This window comes from Mustela nigripes, chromosome 2, assembly GCF_022355385.1.
Source record: "Mustela nigripes isolate SB6536 chromosome 2, MUSNIG.SB6536, whole genome shotgun sequence".
NCBI lineage: Eukaryota > Metazoa > Chordata > Mammalia > Carnivora > Mustelidae > Mustela > Mustela nigripes.
The window spans coordinates 176,614,153-176,620,814 of NC_081558.1; positions in this window are offsets into that span (position 1 = coordinate 176,614,153).

Below are 6,662 nucleotides of genomic sequence, written 5' to 3' on the forward strand. Positions count from 1 at the left end.
GGAGGTAATCGGACAATCTCTCTCTGTTCCAGGTTGTTCTGGGCAGAGGCATCTGATTTTTACAGCAGGATATGGAAGTCTAGTATAGTATCTGTGGTTTTTATAATGTTTTCTAGGGATTTGGTACACACATTAGCTAGGGTAAAGTGCTATTTTTATTGAACTTTCTGTTACACTTTGATTAAAAACCAAATATAGACTAAATGTAATGAGTGAACAGCTGAAGCCATTTCCCTGCAGGTAGACTATTAGCTGAGACTTTAGAAAGAGACCATATTGGGACAGAAAAAAAGTAAATATGGATGAAGTAATATAATCAAAACGTCAAGATATTTGTGAATTAGTGGTTCTTTAACTTCAAGATGCATAACAACCACCCCAGAGACATGAATGCAACAGCCTGAATCCGTACTTTAACAATCACCCCTACAAACTTAGTGATCACCTCCCAACTTCTTGTATAGGTCTCCAAAACATACTCTGAGCTTCTAATACATACATAGGGAAAAAATAGTTTAGGGAATTATAGCAAAAACACAAGGGTGCTTATTTCAAAATAGTAGGATTATAGATAATTGTCATTTGGTATATATCCCTCTATATTTTTATATGCCTTTGAATTTTTTTTCATCAGTCATTTGTCATTTGAAAACTTAAAAAATTAATAAAATAGGGCACCTGGGTGGCTCACTCAGTTAAGCATCCGCCTTCAACTCTGGTCATGATCTTAGGGTCCTGGGATCCAGTTCTGCAACAGGCTCTCTGCTCAGCAGGGAGTCTGCTTCTTCCCCTCTCTACCCCTCCCCTCTGCTAATGCTCACTCTCTCTAGCTCTCTCTCTTTCTCAAATAAATAAATAAAATCTTTATAAAAATTAATAAAATAATTTATAAAGTGAAAGTGATTTTTTTCCCCCAACACAAAGACTTTTACATTGGGAACATAGAGTAATTACCTTTTTTTTAAAGATTTTATTTATTTATTTGACAGAGAGAAAGAGATCACAAGTAGGCAAGAGGCAGGTGGGGGGCGAGGGGAAGCAGGCCCCCCACTGAGCAGAGAGTCCGATGCGGAGCTTGATTCTAGGACCCTGAGATCATGACCTGAGCCAAAGGCAGAGGCTTAACCCACTGAGCCACCCAGGCACCCATAGAGTGATTACCTTAACATAAATAGAAAATTAAGTTTTTGTGCTTTCTTTTTTTTCAATAGCAACTATATCTTATCTTTTTCTGTATTCCAAAATTGTGTTTAGTGTAAGACATGATTAAATATTTGAAGGTGCCAGAAGAAGATGCATGTATGGCTGGGTGAAGGAAAAAAAATAATTTTTTTCTTTAAATAGTTTTTTTTAAGATTTTATTTATTTATTTGACAGAGATCACAAGTAGGCAGAGAGTCAAGCAGAGAGAGAGAAGGGAAAAGCAGGCTCCCTGCTGAGCAGAGAGCCTGATGTGGGGTTCAATCCTAGGACCCTAAGATTATGACCTGAGCCGAAGGCAGCGGCTTAATCCACTGAGCCAGCCAGGCACCCCGGAAAAAAATTTTTTTTGATGGCTAGATGGAAGAATGGATGAATGAATCAAAAGGAGCAATGGACAGAGAAAAGGAATGTCTTAAAAAATATATGAAGAAGGACTAATGGAAAGACCCACAGGGTTTGATGGAGAACTATTTATGTGCACCATTCTGGAAGAAAGGTAGTAGAAAAGTCCAGTAGAAATGGAAGACTTGGTCTTTAGAGGCTGTATAACGTACAGAGGAGTCATAAACAGAAATTCCGTCAGGCACAGATCTAGGAACCGATCTGGTTCCACTGGATATGGGAGTCTTGTATGACAGAGGAGTGAGAACATGCAGACAGCAAAGCTAACCGCCTCCCATAGCACCCATGATGGTATGACTGAAAGATGGATTTTCCATTGTGACACTCTAGTGGAGTGTAACTTTCTGCCTTACTTATGTTCTTTGGTAATGGTTGAGATTCATATGAGTCTTATTCTCACTAAATTTTCATCAACCATTAAGGAAATTGCTATAATAATAAATATAAATATTTTCTGACATGACATGTTCAGCTCTACCATTCACTCCATCTAGGAACATCAGAGGAGCACTTTGCCTATTACAACTATAGAACTCTGCATGCAGGGCTAGAAGATGTCAGATAATTTTTGTGAATTTTTAGGGGGCTGAGCCTCAGGAGTAACTGAAATGTTTCACAAGAACCTCAGGTGACTGAAAGGTTACAGGTTGATAAGTAATAAATAGTTGATAAGTAATAAAAAGGATGACTCTTCTGTCTACTTTGAGCTCTCAAATTACATGCCTTTTCCTTTTCTGGGAAACTAGTTGTGCCAAGGAATGTAAGAAACTCAGATTACACATTTCCACATGAAGTTACCATTGAGCCAGAAATCAAAGAGGATTTCTCATCCAATTTTCAATCATCCCAGATAGTCTAAAAATATTTCAGAACATTCATATACTACTTCTGAACTCCTTTAATCTTATGAAGCTGAAGAAGGTAAAACTAAGGTGTAAAACGGGTCACACAAGAATGAGGAACAACAAAACTCCCTGAGAGATTTTCAGATCATGGAGAATTTTCAAAAAGATCACAGATATTTCTAAAACACTTGGAAGAATAAATTTTCTGAGTTGTTTCATCACAATGAACAAATGACTTTTTCCAATGCATAATTTTCAGACCTTTAGTCATTTTGATGGTGAATTTTCTGTATCAACCTGACTATGCTAGGGGTGCTCAGATTAAACATTATTTCCTAGAAGCTCAATAGGGAGGGTATTTCCAGATGAGACTGACATTTGAATCAGTGGGTCGGCATCATCGAATTCATTAAGGGCCTGATCAGAACTAAAGGCTGAGGAAGGAAAAATTTACCCCTACTGCTCCTTGTTTGCATGCTTGAGCTAGAACATCAATCTTTCTCCTGCTTTTGGACTGGGATTTATACCACTGGTTTCCCTGGTTCTGAGGCTTTCAGACTTGCACTAAAACTACACCACTGGCTTTCCTGGGTCTCTGGCCTGTAGACAGGGGATCATGAAACTTCTCAGCTTTCCTAGTTACATGAACCAATTTCTCATAAAGAATGAATGAAGGAATGAATGACCTAGTGGTTCTGTTTCTCTGGAGAAATTCTACAGTCATCATCCATCATTACTAGAATCCCCATCTCCCTATCCACCTGGCAAGTCCCTACATATATACTTTAAGACTTAATTTGATGTTCAACTTCTCCCTGAAAGCATGGTCATTCCATTCTCTAAATTCCCATAGTACTTTACAAATGCCTTCACCAGACCACTTGCTATGTTTTATTATACCTACCGATTTAAATACCACACCTCCCACATACAGTACCTAGCATGAAAGAGAAGAAAAAAGAAAGGTAAGGCAAGGGTAGAAGAAACAAAAGGATGCTGCCAGGAACATCCCAAGATGGCATGCCATTTATTTATTTCAGTCGTAAATATTGAAAAAGCTGAGAGACCTTACCTTTAACTCATTGAATCTAGACACCATTTAAGATCGACTATTTAATAAATACTCCGATGATATTGATAAGAATCAAAACACTTCCCACACTTTTCTTTGTTTGCTTTGAACACAAGAAATGCAGAGAAAGAATAAAATATCTTTGGTCAAAAACAATTTAGCATATTTGAAATTACTGATTTCAAAGTGTAGACATTGTAAGGAGAATTTAAAATAAATGCTTTAAAACGGTATCATTTTATGATTTGGGAACTACATCCTGACTATTGAATCTTCCCCAGTTGCCTCTTGATTTCCATGGCCTTTCCTACCTATTCTGAGAGCAGAAAAGAATGTACCTCAGTACATCCAAAAGCAAAAAAGTAACTGAAAAACAACAGGGTGGAAGTCTCCATAGGAGAAAAGATCCTGAGCTGTGGCCCTGTCTGAAGAGAACAAAGCCAGGGAGTAACCCAGTCAAGGACCCGCCTAAGAAATGGGTCAGGTTCTGCATCGTTAAGATCCTGGAATCTGCAGGAGAGTAAAAATGTATGCTAAATGGAGACTCTGACACACTGAACAGACAGGATAGTGAGAAGTCAGTGGAGAATTCCACAGTTGAGGCCTCAAGTATTTTCTGTCAATGGGTCAAAGTAAAAAGAGCATTTCGGAGGCTGGTTGCAAATGAGAAACAGAGCAGAAAGACATCCTTTAGGTGCCTTGGAAGAAAGTGCCTGTTAAGTTCCTTCTTCTAAAGGTGGGCTGGCTCTACCACTATAAAAGAGTAGGAATGGGACCCAAAACCTATAATTTAATCATTACCTGAAAATCATTACCCCCCATTTTCTGATGCCAGTACACATAGTTATTTGATAGTTTTCAACACCCTCTGATTCAGAGCATAACTACTTCTGTGGAGAAGTGAGTCCTTGAACTTGAGGAGGCAAGGCACGTTAAAGAAAGATGAGAGAGTATGTACTGCTCCCCATTCATCTCTACACACTCAAGTGTTTACTGTGATGGATGTGATGGGTGATGGATTGAGTGAGGTGTTTCCACACACTTCACCTCCTTATGTAATCCTCCTAAAACCCACATAAAATGCTCTTCCATTGTACAGATGGGGTAAATGAAGACCTGGAGATGTATTAACTTGTCTAAGTTGACAGATCCAATAAGGAAAACTTCTAGGATTCAAAGTCACATATGAAAGCTACAAAACTCATCAACCCAAGCTGAAAGAAGCTAAACTCACATCCATTTTGTATTCACATAAAATGAACCTTTGGTTAAATTTTATTAGCATTTCCTTCATTCAGCATTACCTACATATAACATCATAAACTTTAAGCCTGCTGGAAAATGTAATAAGGAAGAGAAGTTTTATCACATTTTAAATATTAAAAAGGAAGAAAAAATTACTTTGACTTTGATAAGTGATGAATTTGCTGCAAGTCAAAATCCTGCCACAGGATTAGGAATTGATTCAGTCTTTCAAAATATCTGACCTTCGGTTAACTCATAAAGGTAAGCAAAAATTAAGTAGGAATGCCACAACACATCAAAGCATGTTATAAAAACTGAACCAAATATGGTGCCTTGGCAAAATACCTACTTGTGTAGAAAATTAAAATATGAACGTCTGCATTTTTTAGTTTTATCTTCTTCCCTACTATAGTCAAAGCATGCTAGACTTATTTATGTCCCCTGAGTAATCAAGTTCATTCCCACTTAAGACTCTTCTCATTTATTGCATCTTTTTCTGTTCTGTCTTGACTTAAACGCTACATCTTCAACATCACTTCCCCAAAGATACTTTTACTGAACATCTTAGCTAAAGTAGCACCCTCTCCCTCATAATTTCATATCCTCATAAGCATATGAAATTAAATTACTCAATTACTTTTGTGTGTTTATTTTCTTCTTCCTGGCACTAACATGTGAGCTCCATGAGGGAGTGAGTTTATTTCTATATGACCAGAATCTGGAGCCATACGTGACACATATTTATGAACTGACCAACAAAATATTAAAGTTGTCATTTGCAAAAGGATTCTATTTCTGCTGTCCTGTGATAACTAAAGGTTCTGGAAGCCTAAAACATATTGTAAGTGGTTTCCTATTATCTTACTTTTACATATACACAGGAGTAAAAGTGATCAGAGAGAGGCCATGTATATCTGAGAATAGTCAAGTGTGAAAACCCTTTAAAGTCAAACCTATACTCCGGTCCAGAAAGGCAAACACCTATGGGGACAATGGGGAGAAAAACCCAAGAATGATTTCACTAGGTAGGTAGGGTTCCTGCCATGACCTGAGACTAGCATTCCTGTTTAAGGCCAGTTTCTCAATTTTAAGTGGCTATTGTCTTTCCTCACCATCTCGCTACCTCATCTCTATGCACTCCTCTGCCTATTCTAGCTTTTATTCATCCATTTCACATTTTATCCAAGCCCTATCTTTGATATTAAATATTCAGTAAATCTAACCCCTAGAACATTTTCCTTCCTGAATACCTACTATTATGTCTATAATTAGTACCATCATGTTTGCTAATTTCTAAATAAGAAATTCTCTGAATTTTTTCCAGAAAAGCTTCTGACAATTGGAATGATTTATTTTCTGTACCTTCCTATTGGGACACAACAAAGAAATGTTGATAAGAGAATCCACTCACATTTCCTATAAAAAGAAGTATTGCTACTATCTATAAGTGTGCACAAAAATCACGGTGTGCACGGAACTCTTCCTGCCTTTGGAAATGCCAAGGACAGGTGGGTTCAAGGTAGCTACACTTTGAACTCATGTAGATCAAAATAAACCATAAAGAATGCTAACTCTGCAAGAACTTCAAACACTGGGAAAGGAGAGAAGAGTCACTGTAAAGAGAAAGAAAAAAAAAGCTCACAATTATAGGAAAACTAAACAAAGTCTTTAAGAGTTTAATGTGACAGTGGGTAGAAAAGGAAGTTGAATGAAAGTTTTCAATACAGATCAGATATTTACTATGATTGGAAACTAGGTAAGATATTAACACATGGCAAGGAAGTAATTCATGATATTACAGAAGGTTTTATATATAGTCTAGTAGGAAAGAACAGAAAATGAAAGCAGAAATCACATTTTTAAAACAGGATAGTTAACTTTTTCAATTATCCAGT